This window comes from Lemur catta, chromosome 1 (genome assembly GCF_020740605.2).
Source record: "Lemur catta isolate mLemCat1 chromosome 1, mLemCat1.pri, whole genome shotgun sequence".
NCBI lineage: Eukaryota > Metazoa > Chordata > Mammalia > Primates > Lemuridae > Lemur > Lemur catta.
The window spans coordinates 129,578,659-129,598,609 of NC_059128.1; the positions used below are offsets into that span (position 1 = coordinate 129,578,659).

The 19,951-nt window shown below is 36.3% G+C and overlaps 1 protein-coding gene across 8 annotated transcripts in view; it reads right to left on the reverse strand.

The window, feature by feature from the left end:
• Positions 1-19,951, reverse strand: part of TRDMT1 (tRNA aspartic acid methyltransferase 1) — a 58,315-nt gene that overhangs the window by 24,118 nt on the left and 14,246 nt on the right. Inside the window, exon 1 of one of the 8 annotated variants that reach the window (XM_045534186.1) lies at positions 12,795-12,816. The exons of the other annotated variants lie outside the window; for them this stretch is intronic. The gene's annotated coding sequence lies outside the window, so the exon portion shown is untranslated. Of the gene's footprint in view, positions 1-12,794; positions 12,817-19,951 lie in introns of those variants that run through there. 8 annotated transcript variants of the gene reach the window in all.

The following is a 19,951-nucleotide window of genomic DNA, read 5'->3' on the forward strand; positions in this document are numbered from 1 at the left end:
ACTTTTCAGAGTTTCATATTTATCAATAGGAAGCATGGGTAAAAAAAAAAGTGAGACATCATAGTTAAAGAAACACAGTAAATATTATTTTAAAAGGTTGTCAGACTGCATCTATAAGAAAAGAATAAGGATATCATGCTTCCATTTCTATGAGAGCTGAATTTTAAAAGGCAGATTTAGTTATATCAAGAGAGACTTCTACATGAGATGTTAGAAATGTCACTGAGAATACATACATAATTCTCGCTCTCAAGTATGTTTCTCATAAAAGTAGAAAGGAATCACACACATACCCCAGGTTTGAATATCAATAATTTTCCTTCTTTTTCTAGTCACTCTCTCTGGAAAAGGGAAGAACTTCTGGATGGTAACAATGAAAAGGTTTACAAGTTCACTGTAAACCTCTACTTGATTTTCCTAACCAAACAAATAAAAAAATTTAATTGTTCATGTGTAGTTATTTAGGTAGGAAGAAATCAATATTTAAAAAATGTAAATGTAGAACTAACCAGCCCACTTTGAAATAAGATAAGGAAAGTGGTTTTTTAAAAATTCTTTTCCTTCTTTATCATTTATTTTCTGATCTGTATCTCATATAGGTGAGTAACTATTTGAATTACTCATAATAATCACACCTGAGACATTTAATCAGGTATGTTAACACTGACATCTAGTTGTAAAATGGAAGATCAGTTGAATACATCCAATGCCTATTTCCTTTCATTCAGAGTGATAGCTTAATTAGGAAAGAAAGTACTAAGCACAAACAGACCAGTAAGGATATTCTCTCTCTCTCTCTCCCCCCCTACTCCCCACCCCCACAACTCCCCAACCCCAAACCTATAGCTTTCCTTGGCAGAACAGAAGAGAAAAAGCAATCATTAGCCACTTTTGGCAGGGCCACAGGAGGGCCGCAAAGCACCATATCACACTTAGTCCTGAGGGTGCAGGGCGCCTCCATTTCCAGGAGCACACGTGGGTTCCTAAAAAGATTTATTTCTAAATATAGGTAGCTGAAATTAGAGTTAACCTAAAACTCTAGAATAGCACCATCCAACAGAACTTTCTATGATGATAAAAGTGTTCTATGTTGGTGCTGCCCAGTATGGGAGTCACTAATAATCACGTGTGTAGTTTACTAAGGACTTAACACATGGCTAGTACAATTGAGGAACTGAACTTTTAATCTAATTTCATTTAAATAGCTACATATGGCTAGTGGCTACCATACTGGGTACCACAGCTCTATAATCACTGGGGTAGCCAGCAACAAAAATCCTAGACAGAAGACGGCATGACTAGTGTGGACAGCACAGCCTATGGAGTCAGACAAGTCCATGTTCAAATTCCAGATCTGCCCCTCACTAGCTATGTGGCTTTGGAAAATTTACTTATTCTCTCTAAGCCCCAATTTCCTCATCAATGAGATAGACATAATAAGTAACAGTTCCCATAAAAGGATGCTATAAAAAGTAAATGAGGCCGGGCGGCGGCTCACGCCTGTAATCCTAGCACTCTGGGAGGCCCAGGCGGGCGGATTGTTTGAGCTCAGGAGTTCGAAACCAGCCTGAGCAAGAGCGAGACCCCGTCTCTACTAAAAATAGAAAAGAAATTATACGGACAGCTAAAAACATATATATATGTATATATACAAAAAATTAGCCGGGCATGGTGGTACATGCCTGTAGTCCCAGCTACTCGGGAGGCTGAGGCAGGAGGATTGCTTGAGCCCAGGAGTTTGAGGTTGTTGTGAGCTAGGCTGACGCCATGGCACTCACTCTGGCCCGGGCAACAGGGCCAGAAAAAAAAAAAAAAAAAGTAAATGAAATAAAGTATATAAAATACTTAGCATATAGTAGATGCTCAATAGTTATTAAAATTCCTATTCACTGGCATCTATCTGGAATATTATAGGTTAAATAATTATTATTATTTTAATTGTTGTTATTATTATTAAGCCTAAGAAATACTAGTGAGAAAAGTTAGTTTCCTACATACTACATTAAAGAAACTATTACGGAATATCAACAGTAAGTCTATAATTACATTACAACAAACAATATACAGTCTTTGTTTCTATATTCAGTGTAGAGAAAAACTGATTTACAGGAATCAAAATGCAGGATCACTGCATAAATGCTTAATTTTTCCTTTTATTTACAATTATCTACTAGCAGAGAAACCAGTACCACTTCACAGACCAAGCTGGACCTTAGGTGAAACACTGCTATGTCTTTTTTGATGATATCAATCTTCAATACCCTTGTCCTTCTTCTCATTTCAAACTACTAAGCAATACTCCTCTCTATGTCAAACTCAACACTAAGCAAATGAGTATTTTAAAAAACAGTATGGAAGCCGGATAACAAACATCACATTCTTCTTATCACAGAATTCAAAGAACTTCCCAATTTCTCCTTAGTGCTCAATTTCTCTGAAGTAAATTTTACTTCAACCGGTATTAATGACTCTTACCCTGATTTGATCATTATACATGGTATACATGTCTGCAAATATCAAACGTACCCCATGAATATGTACAATTATTACGAATCAGTTAAAAATGTTTAAGAAGTCTTTTGGTAGTTCACCATTTTCCTGATAAAATCCAAACTCCTTAGCAGTATCTGGACCCTATGTACCTGTCCAGTCTCCTCTCTTGACAAAGTCCCTTGTCCAACCCCACTCTCTTCCAATTCACAGCCACCGCACTCAAATACAGATACTTTCCCACAGGTAATACCCAACTACTTATGGTGTCCCACTTGGATCCTAATTCCTCAATCCTTATGACACTGCAAATAGTTTAAAGACCTATCCTACCCTGCCTATCCCCTGACACTCTCTCTCTTGTTCTAGATCACTCTTATTGGTCTCTCAGGACTCACTCAGTTCAGGCATAGCTCCTCCAGGGGGCCTTCACTGGGGCCACCAGTCTGAAACGTGTTGATCCCACGTGCTCTCCTGACACTGTGTAGTTCAAGCTACCATCACATTTTCTCAAGACACTGCCTCTCTCAGTAGACTATTCAGTCTGACACAGGCCATGTCTCATGCATCTGGGTACTCTCAGCAACCAGACACTGCTGTAACTGGTATGCAATAGGCCCTCAATAATGTCTCTTGATGAAGCAGACACGTGAGAATGAGTAAATTATGATTTCTAAAATCAGCTCCTGATTATTGCTGATTACTCTCTTTGTTTTCCTGTTTCTGAGAACAGCATCAGCTTAAAAAGTGTCTAATAAGCCTGAACTTATGTCTTTATGATTGTCTATATCAAAGTTCATTTGTAAGTATATTGTTTGACATTGAGGTCAAATTTTTACCTTGGAAACACCTACACTGAAGTTCCCAGGCTGACGTACAAAATTCTACTTAACTTACAAATATCTTAAATAAAGCAGCAATGGTGCTACGTCAGGCATTAAGTAAATATCTATTAGAGCATCTGTCATGGGCATTCTACTAAGAATACAAGATGTGTAGATATTTGTTTTCTGCTTTGCTAGCATCCAGCCCCTCTTTTCTGTTAATACTGCCAAATTTTCTTTTGAGATTTTTACCTCACACTCTGTCAAGTGGTTCAGATGGCCTCAAAGCCCCCACCTCTAGCTTCTAGGAAAGCATGGGTCAAGTGCCTGAGCCACTAAAACTGGTCTCAGAATGGGCACAACACTCAGAATAGGCCAATTAGGCAACCCCTAATTAGGGAACCCCCTGGCTTTTTCTTGTGTAACCAGAAAGAGTTGCTTGATCTTTCTCACTGGGTTTAACTTTGGAAAGATATAAGGTCAGAGGCTACTACAGCCACCTTGATGGAATAAGGGGAGAGCACATATTAATATAAAAATGCACCCAATCCAGAAGGAACAAAGCTGAGATATGTGAAGAAAGAACTGGTTCCTGGTGGCATGATTTGAGTTCCTGCTTCAAGTCCTACCCTAAACTAGGCCTACGTTTGGACTTGGTCAATACAAGTCCATATTTATAACTTTTACATAAACCAGTTTGGGTTAAGTTTTCCACCTGTTATAACAGGCACTCAAGTGAACACACACTAATATCATTTGTTCCTATAAGGAAATGCATTTCGAATTCCAACTTGGCAAACAGAGCAATATGAATGCAAGAGCCCTGTGCTTATGAGTAATTACCAAACTATATATCTGCAAAATAGAAGCACTCCCCTTGATCAAACACTCCCCAAGTGTACTAAATTGAGGTCAAAATGGCAGGATTCTCCAAATTTGGGAGCAAGGCCTTCCTTATGGGGCTGGCCAATGACCTATTTCTACATATGGATACTAACTATGACAAATATGGAGAAAGCTACTGATACACTATAGCTCCAATGTCTTTTTAAAAGCACATAATGTTTTCAGTTGTATAGTCTTACCAATTCTTAAGACTGTACAACAAAATTTATATCGTAAAAGTAAAATGGTTAAAATAGAAATTTTATTACAAGCAATTCAAAAATAAAGAATTTTACATGATCAATAAACATATGATAGATGCTGAACCTCACCAATAATGACAGAAACCCACAATAATCTGTTTTACCTACCAGATTGGCAAAGATTTAATAAAAATGAATACTGTCTAGTGCCAGCAAGTATTGAGAAAATGTGCCTTCCCTCACGTTGTTTGTAATATAAATTGATATAATCCTTCTGCTTATTAGACCTAGCTATTCCACATCTGAAAATTTGTGCCAAGGAAAAATCTAAACAAGTATTTAAAGACACTTGTAAAACTACATATATATATATAAATACATATACGTAGTTCATATATTCATATATATATGAGTATACATGCTAAGAAAGATGATCCATATTTACTGATACAAAGTGATACCCATTTTATTTACTATACAAAGCAAGTTACAGACTATCCTGCTCAGTAACCATCCAAGTTTTATAAAGTATATGTGCATGTGTACACACATTAATACAGCAAATATCAACAGATGCTATCTCTTGGTGATAAAATATGGAGGTCATTTTTACTTCTTCCTTTAAACATTTTTTTTTTTTACAATGAGAACGTAGTACGTTTATAATTGGCAAAAAGCAAACAAACAAAAAAACTATTTTTATCTTGGAATAAAAGAATCCAATGCTTCTCTTGGTTATGACCCTGAGAAATAACAAAAGAAAGGTAAGCAACAAGGACAGACAAGAAAGGTTTGGATACATCCTCAAAACAATTGGGCTGTGACCACTTCACGGCACATACACATCAATAAATAATTATAACTCACTGCATTATTTTATCCCACTAAATCAACAACAATCAAAAGAAAAAAATAGTAAGAATGAAGCCACTTCACAGAAGCCTTTTAAAAATCAGCAAGTAAGTAGCATAGGACAAAAAATGTATGTTAAAAGCAACCTATTTACATAATTATAGAGGTCAAAGGATATAAACTATTTAAAAAGAGATAACACAAACACATGTGATCCAGCCAATTATAGGTCTAAACAACAAAAACTTTGCATTTGTTTTACATAAATTTGCTTTGAATGAACGATCACTCATGAATGGTTCATCACTACAAAATGTTTACAATGTTCTTTGCTGATGCTGTCTCATAATTTTATAAGGTGACGATGTCTGACATATTCATGAAAAAGTCAATGAAAAAATTAGAAGGGATATAATCATCAGTATTCTGTATCTAGTTAACTGTGAATTTTTAAAAGATTGATTGTAACAATATAATTATTATAACAATATTTTCTAATATATAATATAAATAATTAACTCATAAAGGTTCACAAAATGAACCTAAGAAAATCCTCTCTAAATTTTTCCTGCCATTCTGAGCCCTCTTTGCTTTATAGTTAACTCTCCTTAAAAGCTTATACTTTTCATCATTATTGGCTTGTTTCAAACCCTATCCTGAAAAATGCTATGTGTTTAATTTCTTCCTCTAAAAAAGAGTAAAGTTTTACAATCTTGCACTAGGCCAGAAAACACTGGTTAAGCATAAGGCCTATGTACTTCAGTTGCTTCATTCTTTACATCCCTTTCCAAGTCTCCTCCTAACTACATATTTCTCTACAAATCTTTTCCCAACTAAACTATGTAGTATTCAATTCCTTAGGTACTATTTTTGGTATTTTTAATCAAGGCTGTCTTATGTACCCTCTTATGGGACTCTGTGTGTGTGTGTGTGTGTGTGTGTGTGTGTGTGTGTGTGTTAATATATCCTGAGGAAAAAAGATTTAAGGTATGGGTATCTATTTCTTTTTCTGCTTGTGTTTGGATTCTAGCTCGGCCATTTTTAGTTGTGAGACTTAGGCAAGTTTCTTGTCTCTTTAAGTCTCAGTGTCTTCACTTGTAAAAGAGGCATAATAATGTTTTTATGTCATAGGGCTTTCTGAGGATTAAATGAGTTAATATCTAAAAACTCTTAGATTAGTATCTGCCATATAATATTACTCAATAAATGTTTGCTATTATTTATCAAAAGTGCAAAGTCTTTTTTAAAAATGAGACTATCAAATGCTAGAAAGGACCAAATGTGGCCAAAAAAAACCTTCACTGCAGATGTGAGCATCAATTAAGAATCAATATTTCAGTGAGTATTTGGCAATATGCATCCAAAGCCTTAAAAATTAATTTGGATTTATCGGTTTTACATTTGGGCACAAATCTTAAGGTGTGGTAGGCAAAATAATGGTCCCCAAAGATATCCACATCCAAACCCCAGAAACCTGTGGAAATGTTATTTTACATGGGAATGCGGACTTTGCAGATGTGATTAAGATAAGGGTTTTGAGATGAGGAGATTATCCATATTATGCAGGTGGGCCCAGTATAAGCACAAGATGGACAGAAGTAGTTAGAATTGGAAAAGCAGGTGTGAAGAGGCAAGCAGAGGTCAGAAAGATTTGAAGATGCTACACTTCTGGCTTTGAAGATAGACAAGGGATTCTGAGCCAAGCCATGCAGACAGCCTCTAGAAGCCAGCAAAGCCGAGGAAACAGACTCTCCCCCAGAGGCTCCAGAGGAGTGCTGCCCTGCTAACACCTTGATTTTAAGGCATCTGACCTCCAGAACTGTAAGATAAAAATGTTGCTTTAAGTCACTGAGTTTATGCTTATTTGTTACAGCAGCAATACAAAACTAATATATAGGACAATAATTAGAGATGTGAAGAAAAGATTTATATATAGGATAAATTATGCTATTTTATTTATAATAGTACAAAATTATAAACAATCTAAATGTCCAAAAGTAGATGATCACTTTGAACAAGTATGGTACTTCCATAAAATGGAGTAGAACACAATCATTAAAAACCAAGTTTATAAATACTATATTTAATGGCAAGGGAAAATTTTAAGATATTCTATGTAAAAAAGAAGGCTGTAATTTATTTTAATTTTCATGAACACATTAGAATAAAGATTAAAAAGATATAACTTAAGTCTTTACCAGTGTTTATCTCCGCATTAGCATCATGGGTGTTTTTTGGGGGGTTTTGTTTTTAATTTCCTTCCCTATTTGTGTAACATAGGTATTCCCCAGTAGAGCATAATCTCTGGAGGAAACATGCAGTCTCATTCAATGCTGTATCCCCACCACACGGGACAATAACTGACACACAAAACCACTCCATAATTCATACTGAATAAATAAATGAATGTTTTCAATGTGTCCCAACTTTTTAACAAATGTATTATTGATACAGTTAAAAATAAAAAACAATAAATGCAAACAGTATTATTTAAATATTCAACTTCACGGGTAATCAAAAAATTAAGCTAACTTTTTCACCTAGTAAATTATATATTTTAAAATATTATTGGCATATTTACAGTCGCATAGATAGACATTACTAAATATAAACTAATATGTCCTTTTAAAAAGAAATTGGACAATACTATTAACAACCTTTAAAATGTTCATGCACTAGATCTTACTCATTCAACAAATATTTATTGAGCATCCACTACGCAATGGCACTATTTTAGGTACCAAGGATGCAACAGTGAACAAAACAGAACAAAACAAAACAAAACAAAAAATCCCCACCCTTATGGAGCTTACATTTTAGAATAGGAGGCAGTCAATTAAAAAGATAAACAAGTAAAATACATAACATGTGAGGCAGTAATAAGTGCTAAAGAGAAAAAATAAAACAGGAAGGGGGACAGGGGCAGGGCAGAGGAAGCAATTTTTCGTGCTGAGAACAATACAATGTGTATCTTTCCTGACTTTCTTTTTTTTATTCCTAAATACACATACATTATACACAAAAACCACATGTGCCCAAATATAAAACAACTAAAATAAAGTCAATCTCCCATTATCCTCATGAGAATATCCAAAATTAGATCTATGGCCATTTTTATTACATAAATTTTTAAGTATATAGCTGAAATAGTCAAATGGCTTCATATTGTATAATTTATAATTTAGTTACACAAACTTTTTTATATTTGATTTAATGACGATTATGTTTAAGTTTTACGTTAAAAAAAAAGTTCTATAATATTAATTGAACATTTCTTAACCAGCATGAAGAATTGCAGCTCTTATATGTCAACATGGGAACAGTAAAAGATATTTAATTGCCCCATTTGATAGGTTTGGCTTTTATTCAATAAACATTTGCTTCAAGAAGCCATCTGAAATAATCCTCAGGATCTGCTGTGAGTTTATGAAGATATAATCCAAGATAACATCCAAAAAGAGATACAGAAAGGATTTCTTATCCCCTGACTACTGAACTGGACAATCCTTATGAAAACCTTTCATCAACCCTGTCAAGTGTTTCTTTAAGTCCTGCAAAATACTTTTAGCAAGTATTTCAGGTGAGTTTATAACCAGGTTCATTTATGAAGTAAAGAAATATTTATTGAGAATGACAGAACCTGTCTCTGGCTCCAGGAATAAATGATAAAACAATGAATCCCTGCTCCCACAGAGCTTCAGACAAGAAGATTCCAGACATTTTAAATAACATTATCTTAGTATGCTCATTTAGAATATTGTCTTTCTTCTACTCAAAGTTCATGAAACAATTTGACTCTACTTTCTCACGTGCATCTTTGAAATCAGGGTCTTTATCACCAATAGAGCCACTTTTTAAGTCCTCTAACATAGTGTTCAAGGGGACATCAGCTTCCCTTCAGTCAAACTTACTTGAGATCGAGCCCTTTTTGAGTTTATGCATGATGATGTCACTGGAAATTTTATGCCAACCACAAACACCCATTAGCTATTTTGATTTCCACAAAGTAACCACCTATTGTATTACTTGGTAATTTTCAAAAGGCCTATTTACAATGACATCTGACACTTGAAATTGTGAGATCATCCCCCTGAAAATTATTTCTAAATCTTTAAATCCATATGTATGATTTTTGGCCATTGAGTGACGTCAATAAGCATCTAGAACTGGTATTAAGTTTCTTCAGGTTAATGTAACTTATTATCCAAACAACACTTTATTGCTTTGCTATTTAAAATAAAGTTCAAATTGAAGAATATGAAAATCCTTCCTGAATTCTAAAATATAAAGCCATACTCTCCTGTTGAACTATAATTATTTGGATAAAATGAATAGCTTATATTGAAGAATTTCTGACAATGTGTCTATAAGAGTATATGCATATATGTTTGGATTTTTTTATTTAAAATAATGGGATTATAAGCCTTTCAATTTTACAAACATGGGAGAAATGCAAAAGTTGATCTCTTTATAGAAACAAACCCCTGAATTTTAAGTACATTGCCCTCGCCATATATTGATATGCCAAGCCACATAACAATCTAGAAAAATGGTAGATTCATAGCTTTTCCCTCAAACCATGGTCATCAACATTCTGAGAGTTCAGAATCAACTGAAAGAAATCACCGTGAATGGAGAACAAGGTAGAGATAAAGGACTGTTAACTCAAAATCAACAAAGAGCATCATTAAGTTTGAATATTCAAAGGATATAGTTTTAATAATTGACTCCGCAAGCAATAACTACAAAAATAAACTGGGGACACAAAAACAACATGCATTCTGAAGACACAGATAAATTATTCTGGTACTTTAATATCACCTAAACCTCAGAGGTTTTAGGGTAAAATTTAAACATGGTAAAACTGCATATTTAGTATTATTTGATCTGTTAAAGATCCAACTACTTCTAACTAGAATTAACTGCAAATCCCTCGAATTATGGGTTCTTTCTGGACCAAAGTTCACCTATAAGTAAGGCACTCTCCAGAGCCTCTGAGGGCTGTGTCTGTGCTGAGAGGCTCTGGCATTTGTTGTCTCACTGACTGAGCACTGGGGATTATCAACTTCACTATTGAGTTTGAAAAAGAATCACTAATGGATGCCCAAGAACTAGTAATGCTCAACTCTCTAATGGAACTGTTTTACTTTAGTCCGAAGGGTTTTGCCAGGTTTGTGGTGATTTAAAGTCCCAGAATGAAAAGAATTAGTGGATACAAGTAAAAGCAACTCTTGGTCCAGGTGAAGCAATGGTATTTTTTCAATCTCAACACACACTCTACCTATTTCCTAAAAAAGAGATGTAATTTTTTGCTTTTAGACAAGATGAGAGCTGGTTGGTACAGTTCCTGAATAGCACTTTTCAGGTTTCTGATAACTTTCAATGGGGAAAGCAAAAGGCAATAGAGATTCTAAGAAGGTTCTAGGTATCAACAAATTCCAAATTGTACATATAACCTTGATCTCATATATCATTATGATAATAATCATTTTATAATTACTTATAGATTTGCTCTCATATATCAACTTCTTTTCAACTTTGTACACAAAGAGGTCATATTTCTTGACAGGAATAAAAGAGTGAAAAAATAAAACACCTAAACATTTTTTGACCACAGCTCATTGCTAACATATGATTTAAATTCTACATTGAGTAAAGACCAATTTATTCTCAAAAGACTTGATTATTTTGAGAATATTTACAATTTTTTATCATATATTTCAGAAAACTCTGTTATCTATTAAAATTTCACACATAATCATGTATACAAAAACCCCTCATGATTCAGACTTAGTATTAAAGTTTAAACTTATCACAGTAGAATGGCATCTACTTCAAGCTATAAATATTTCATAGCAAACATGATTCCAGTTCATTGTTTCATTTGTCCATTCATTCATTCAATATATATATCTATATATGTATATATATACATATGTATATATAAGCAACATTCTAGACAAAATCTGTCATATCATGGAAAGAGACAAATAATAAATAAGTATATCATATGCCTAACAATTAAAAGCACTATAGAGAAAAAAAAGCAGAGTCAGCGTGACAGCGTGGGAGAAGGGAGTGGTTCTACACAGGTTGATTAGAGAACGTCTCTTTAGCAGCAACCTCAAGGAAAGGAGGGAGCAGGCCTGGCAAATATCTGGGAAGAGAACTTTTTAGGACAGAAGAAGAGACACTGCAAAGGGCAAGAGATGGGAGAACACTGGCTTTGTAGGAACAGCCAAAGGGCCAGAGAGCCTGGAGTAGAACAAGCAAGGGGACAACCACAGGACATGTGCCCTGAGAGGCAAAGGTGCTCTAGCCTAAGCAGGCCTGGGAAACTTCTTCGAGATTCTGGCTTTTATGGAGTGATATGAGAAATGCCTCAGGAATTTTAATCAGAGGAATGACTTATCTGACATTTTTTAAAAGGTCACTCTGGCCACTCTATTGAAAACAAACTTGAGGTGGTAGAGCAGAAGCAAAGAAACCAGTCAAAAGGCCATTACAACAATCCTTTGTCCAGGGTCCCTGGAAAAGCAGCTCAGGCAGAGCTTAGCTGCAGATGCTTTTTCTGGTAGGAAAACTACGGTAGCGAGAGCGAGGGGCAGTGAGGCAGGCAAGGAGGGAAAGCCAGCTGAAGGCAGTGCGTTACCAAGTTGTTCACAGCTTGACAGGCAGCCCAGCCGACTGCTCTGGCATGAGGGAATTGGTAGGGCCAGACTGTCTGGGACCACCACACCTCAGAGCTGTCAAGGGGAGGACTGTATAAGAGGTGATGAGAAGCCTTGCAGTAGAGGCACTACTGAGTCTAAAACAGCACTGCCCATGTTCCCACATGCATTTGAGCAAGGAGCACTGCTGGCGGGAAGGAGGATGGGGGTGTACCTGCTGGCTCCTTTCTCCTCCTGTCCCTTACTGGTCAAAGTCACCCTGAGGCATGACTCTCCCCACTTCCCCGCCCCACCCCCACTTCATATTATGCTATCTGGCCCCTCTAGACAGCTGCCAAAGCAGCCAGATCCCATGCCCACAGCCTGGCACTTCATCTGAGCCCACAGACTAGGGGTGGACTGATCACTCTGAGGCCTCAGAGCCCAGTCACCGCCCCTGGCAGCGTTAGATGAGGCAACGGCAGTGTTAGCCAGGATGTGACACTAAACAAGCAGCCCAGGACCCAGGAGGCAGGTGGGGAAAAGAGAATCTGGGGTGGATGTCTGACGAAACAGGAGGGAGATTACTGACCAGGGGGTAAAGGTGAAAATGGAGAGATATGATAGAATTATAAATATAGTCTGAAGGTAGAGCCTATAGAATTACCTGATGTGGGTAAAAAAGAAGAAAAAAGGATGCCTCCAAGGCTCAGGTCTGGACAACTAGAAGGATGGAGCCACCTGTTATTGGGATGGGGCAGGCTGCAAGAGCAGACAGTTTTAGAGGGGTAAGGAGACCAGCAGTTCAGCTTTGGACATCCTCAGAGTAAGCAGAGATAGTGGGAACAATAACAAATCCTGCCTAACAGAAAAATTACAGAGAGGCTTACTTCAAAGTTAGTCCAAGTTGTGAACATAATCGGCCAATATGTGCGGCCCTGGCACCTCTTCTCACTCACAACTCCAGCATCTCCTCCCACAGCTCCATCTCCTCCCTCTTGCTGCTCATCGGACATTTCCTGAAACATGTACCAATGAACGCTATTTTCAGGATGTTAATATATGTGTGTTCCCCTTCCCCACTAAATAAAAGGCGGGGGTTGGGGGGACAGGGTCCTTGCTCAAATACATATGGGAAGCACTGTTTTACACCAATCAATGTCTTTACTGTAGGGCTTCTCAACACCTTTGATACATCTGACTTGTCCTGAGAATGTCTCAAGGAAAGGTGTCTTGTGAAGAGTTTCTAAACTTATTTGACCACCAAGGCACACTGATTAATCGCTCTCAGAAGACAGCAGCAAAGGATACCAGCTAGGAAACAGCAACTAATCCAAAAACTCATTTTAATCTTTATTTTAGTTGATTTGTATCATCTAGTCCCTCCTTCTTGAAATCCTCTCTTCCTTTAATTTTCATGCACAAGGTTCTTTGGTTCTCCTCCTCAGTCTCTAGCTTTTCCTGGCTCAGTTTCCCTCCTTGAATACTCTTTCTCTGCCTACCCACAAAATGCTATTGCCTTCAGTGTTCCATCTTGTTGGTCTTCTTCTCTATACACCCTCCATATATACACTAACAAATCTTCATCTCCTTCCTATTTCTCTCCCAATCCAAAATGCACAAGCAGTTGCCTACTGGGCATTTCCATGGGTCTCATGGACAGTTCAAACTCTGTTAACTCCAACATGAAACCTATCATTTCCCCCCCATCATGACTTGCAATTATACTATCTGATAAGTCACCCAAATAACCACCAAGTTTTACTGATTTTTAGCTCATGTGTATCCCCTGAATAAGAATGTTCTCTAATCATCAGTTCTGCCTAAAGTCATCATCTCTAACAATAATCTCCTAACTGGCTGCCCTGCTTCTAATCCACCCTCCCTTAGGACCATAGGGGAAAATGTCTAGAAATAACTGTAGTAGGTTCATTAGCTTTCATTAATTACCAGGCTTACAAGATAAAAATCCAAGCACCTTATCAGAAATGCCATTTCATAATTTAGCACCTCTTAAACTTCATCTTCTTCTATTTTTTTATAGTGCTTACATTGTGAAAGCATCTTGCTTAGTATAGTACATATACATCTCTCCACAGACCATGCTATTTCCTGTCTATATAGGATGTTCCCTCTATTTGATGCACCCTTCCCCTTCATTTCTGTAAAACTGCCAATCATCCTTAAAAATCCTGCTTGAAAAAAACAGGACAAAACTGAAGGGTAAATTACCAATTAGATAAAACAAAATGAAATATACTAAAAGTAGAAATTAGGCAGTTGATGTCCTAGATGTAGACAGAGCTCTTACAAAGCAATAAAAAAATAAAGAAAATAAAGATTATACCAATGGCAATAGCAACGTTACAATAAATGCCAATAATAAGCATATGAAAATGTTCGATTTTCTAAGTGACATCAGCAGTATTACTTATATACTACGTACCAGGAATCATGAATATAATGATTTAAAATTCATGGTCCGAAACCATAATTACTTTTGCACCAAACTAATACATAAGGTCTATGTACACATGGTTTCATCTTCCTAACAGGCCCATAAAGTTAATATTATCCCAATTTTATCAATGAAGAAACCCAATACAATTAAGCTAGTTCCAAACAGTGAAGAAAAAAGACAAGAACTAACTTTACTGAGTACTGACATTATATTTTGTACATCAATTGTTTTATGTAAATTCCATAACATGAAAGGTACTGCCATGTCCATCTCATAGATAAGGTACCTGGGCTCAGAAAGGTTAAATAACTTTCCAACATTCACACAGCTAGTGTGTGGCAGATCTGCCTGATTCCTAAATAATGGCATTAATGGTATCACTCCGAGAAACATATGGAGTAATTCAGAAAGCACTGGGGAAAAGGCCAGGGAAATGAACCCAAAGTGGATATAGGTTGGGAGATCTGTCCCCTAGTGGAGAAGGTAAAACACTTTCTAGAGAGTCAAGAGGGCAAAATGTGTGCAGAATAGTCTACTTTCTTCGTTGCCATCTCTTTTACCTCTTCATATTCATTCTATCTCATCATTTATGGCTATAAATAATGCTTTCCTTCACCAATCTATTCCTATATAATTCAAATTTAGTCTGAAAGTTCTTTGATAACTTCAAATATTTAATAATCAATTTCTTCTAGAGGCCACTTTAAATGACATGTAATAACTTTCTATAACTTTAAGATTTATGAATAGAAGTTGCTCATATTTATTGAGTACTTACTATATTCTAAGCACTATATGAGTACTTATAAAGATTAATTTATAATCTCACAACTCCCCTTTGAGGTAAGTGCTATTATTGCCCCCATTTTATAGAAGAAGAAACTAAGGCAAAAAAAGTTTGGTTCTTGTCCAACGTCACATAGCTAGATTTCAACCTAAGCCTTCTGACTACAGAACTATATTCTTAAACTGGTAGACTAAACTGCCAGATTTCAACCAACGCCTCTGACTTCAGAATGATATTATTAAATTGGGAGACTAAACAGCCTCTCCCACAAACTGTCTTATATAAACACTGTCTACTGTTACTATTTCATAATACCAAATTATATAATGATATAATAAAGACCAAGGTGATATAAAAATCATTTTTCAAACTATTTGACACTACCAAATCATTATCAGAGACAGTTTAAGTATCAAATACTAAAAGATTGATAGAATTTACAAAGTAGAAAAATCATAACACCTGAAGGATTTCTAAAAGCATTTAGCAAAGGTAATGAAGAATGTAAGATATATGTGTGTGTGTGTGTGTGTGTGTGTGTGTGTGTTCCCACTACTGATGTTTCTTCCAAGTGAGTGGTTTCCGTTCATTTTTAAACTCCTCCCTCATCTCATCCTTTTACTGCCTCTTCCATGGAAGGAGGAATAACTTCTCTAACTGGCTAATTTGGGAAGAATAAACTGGGCATGCTTGGCTCAGCTCCACCTGTCTTCCTTTTGGGAATACACTAGCCACAGGGAACATGTGCTGTCCAGAAAGTATGCTACCCAATTCTCTGATTCAATACTAGCTGACCCATTTTGCCCTCTCACTAAGCTACATCGTCCAGCTCAGCCTTTATTAATAATAAAAATGATATAGATGTTTATTTCCTATTTGCCTTACTCTTTTATTTCTCAATTCATTCAGAATTGGGAAGTGGAGTGCTATTTATCGAGCCTCCTTTAAAAAACCCAATAGATAGCTCCTAAAACAAATTAAACTGGTCATCTATTCATTAGCGCTGAGGAAGTAATTTGATCTGTGGACTACCGTAATGAATACTCTGCAGTGAAGTAAGCGTACATTATTCATCACATAAAAGATAAGTAATTCAAAGTTAGGATTCTCCTTTCCTGAATACACAAAATTCAACCTAGGTATTTCTTCTTTGTATTTCAAGTTTGGAAAAACACAATCTACTAACTTCCATAGATACCAGAGAAAAAATTAATGCAGGGTGTGTCCCAGTGAAGGGAGGAAAGCCCCCTGAACTCACCAAGTGGGTTCTTGGCTTTACAGTGGAAAGAATTTGAGAGCGAGTCAACTGGCGACAGAAAGTTTATTGAGAGACAGACAATAAACAGATCTACTCCACAGACAGAGTAAGGGTCCTCTCCTGAGCAGGAGGGGGACCCACTTATGGGGCAATGGTAATGTTTTTAAATATTCAACAGCCATACATGACCACCACTGTCTTGAGGTCAGACCATAAAGCTTAATCGTAAATTGCTATCATAGAAAGGTAAGTACAAGCAGTCTGTAAGGCATCTGGCTTAGTAATTCACCCATCCTCAGGTGGTCTCAGGCCAGCGACTTGCTGGCAACCTCCCTGTTCAGGGTGGTCAGGGTCTGGCATCAGTCAAAATGGCTGCACTCAGGCTCTCTTGACTTTCCTTTTTTGCCTTATCCCAGTACATTAAAAAATGAGAAATATTTTTAAATGGGACAAATTTTTATGCTTTTTCACTTTAAATTTGACATGTTATATAAGAGTAACTATGGGAAAATAGGCATAAAAAAGAAAATTTTACAATCCCAAATACAGGTATAAATGAAGAAAAATCAAGCAGTTCATATTCCAGCCCCTTATAACTGATGTTCCAAAAATATCCTTAGGTGACTTTCAGATCTACATGGAAAAACACTTATAATGTACTTGCCTGATTCAGTTATAAACACATCTAGTTACAAAGTGGTTTGGTAGAGTCCCAATTTGGCATTTAAGTCACTGAGAAATAAAGACAAACAGATTTAGAAAATGAATAGCCTAATGAGTGGCAAACGAGAGGTTTAAAATTTTAACAGAAAATATTAAAGCTGAGCAATTCTTACCAAATAATCATGATTAAGTATTTGTGACTAAAACTCAAAACCAACACCTTGGAAGACCTTTAGAAATTATTTGGAAGGGCAGGTTTTTTTGCTTTTAAGGCTGTCTCCCATATTTGACTATAGAAAAAATAGTCTAGCCAGGCACAGTGGTGTGTGCCTGTAGTCCCTGCTAATAGGAAGGCTGAGGCAGAAGGATCGCCTCAGGAGTTTGGGGCTGTAGTAAGCTATGATTGCACCACTATACTCCAGCCTGGGCAAGAGAGTGAGACCCTATCTCTAGTTAAAAAAAAAAAAAAAGTCATCCAGCTACCTTAAACCACATTTTACTCTTCTCCTGCTATTATATTTTAAAATGAGAAAAGTACATAATCTTATTTGCATATATTTGCAGTTGGCCTTGCAGGCTCCACTGACACATAACCCAGGACACTACTTCTTCCACAGCTTTCTGATAGGAGATTATTTTCACTTGGAAGTTCACATTAGTCTCAACTTTATAGACTCTACAAGCATAAATTATATCAAAGTGTGTGTAAGTAGTTCCTGTCCAGGGCAAACATGTATTAAAGAATGTAATAGACATTGTTATGCCATGGCCATCTAGAATCTTTGCCTGTTTCCTATGTTTGAAAATGTTGCCACATTACGGGTCCCTTCTTCACAAAAGTCAGAACTCATTTTCCCAGCTTCCTGCATCTGGCAGTTCTCTAGTGCTCACCAACTAATTGTGTCCACATAACACTTCAGTTCAGAAGTAGCATTGTGTGGAAACAAATGAGAAAATCCATCTTATTGGTAAGGGAGGTGACAGAGGTATCCATCTCTCAGGGGAAAACTCTGATGGCACTTCCAGCACCCACTCCCAGCAGTCCCCAGAGTGTGGTTTGAGCAGTGCTCCTGTGGACCTAACCTGTTTGTCAGGTGTCCTGTAGATTCTGTGAGTTTTCAAATGTCCTTTAATATTTTTTTTCTGTTTATGTTAGCTAGAGAATAGATTCTATGGTTTGCAACTAAGAACTATGTATGATACCAAAAAAGAATAATTTGGGCTAAGGAAACTATGGTTTTTAACAAAATAATGGCAGAATGATTATCAATTCAATGATAAACTTAACGGTCACCTACAGAGAGTATGGTACTGTGCTAGATGCTGTACAGAAACAAGGAGGAATAGCACAGAATATGGACTATGTAAATACATGGCCATGCAGATAAAAAATAAAGTTAAATGAAATTTAGAAAATATAGAAGCATCTATGTTAGTGACTGCAACAGTGCAATAGCATATTGCATAAACTGGCAAAAACAAAAAATTTTTAATAAGGTATTAAAATGTTCATTGGGTTTGGGGCAAATCTATCATGTTGTGAAAGAAATTAAATACACTTTGTATAACTATTAAAATTCAGTAATGTGGGGAAAATATTTGCAAATCATATATATATGTGATAAGGGATTAATATCCAGAAAACATAAAGAACTCCTACAACTCAATAAAAAAAATTGCAAAATGGGCAAAGGACTTGAATAGGCATTTCTTTATACTGAAGATACACATATGACCAATAAGCACATGAAAAGATGCTCAACATCTTTAGTTATTAAATAAATGCAAGTCAAAACCAAAGCTTTTCACACCCATCGGGATGGCTATAATTTAAAAAAAATAGCAAGTGGAGGGCATGGAGATGGAGAAAATGGAACACTCAGGCATTGCTGATGGGAATGTAAAATCGTGCAGCTGCTACAGAAAACAGTTTGGTGGTTCCTCAAAAAGGTAAACAGTATTATCACATGATCCAGCAAGTCCACTCCTAGGTATATACCCCAAAAAATTGAAAGCAAGGGCTCAGATACCTATATACCAACATTCAAAGCATCATTATTCATAACAGTCAACAGGTTGAAACAACCCAAATTATCTATCAACAAGTGAACGGGTAAACAAAACTGTATATACAATAGAATCATATTCGGCCATAAAAAAATTGAGATACTAATACATGCTACAACATGGATGAACCTTGAAAACATGTTAATACTAAGTGAAATAAGCCAGAAACAAAAAGACAAATACTGTATGTTTCCACTTATATGAGGTACACAGAATAGACAAATTCAGAAGACAAAGTAGAATAGAGATTACTGGGGGGTGGGGGAAGGGGAGATTGGGAGTTATTGTTTAATGGCTACAGAACTTCTGTTTGGCATGATGAAAAAGCTTTGGAAATGGCTGGTGGTGACAGTTGCACAACATTGTGAATGTACTTAATGCCACTGAACTGTACACTTAAAAAACCAGTTAAAACAGTATATTTTATGATGTTCATATTTTACCACAATAAAATATTCCATTTTAAACCTTATATAAAAATCATTCAAAATTGAAGTTCATTACTGTTCCCCTTGTGCTCCTTCATACAATGATTTAATGTGTAGATTTAAGTTAAGTTAGTGGCTCTAACCAGAACAATGACAACATAGCATGGTTAAAAGATCAGGTAGACAGACCTAGGTTAGAATACTGGTTCTATCACTAACTAGCTCATTACATACTTAGAACAAGGCCTAGCATTTAGAAGTTCCTTAATAAACACTGAAGTTAGCTGCAGAGTCAGTATCCCTAATATGCAGACCTCAAACCAAAAGATGAGAGAATAGAGAAGCAGGGAGAGCAGGAAGGTTACTTTGGATTACATGGTCCA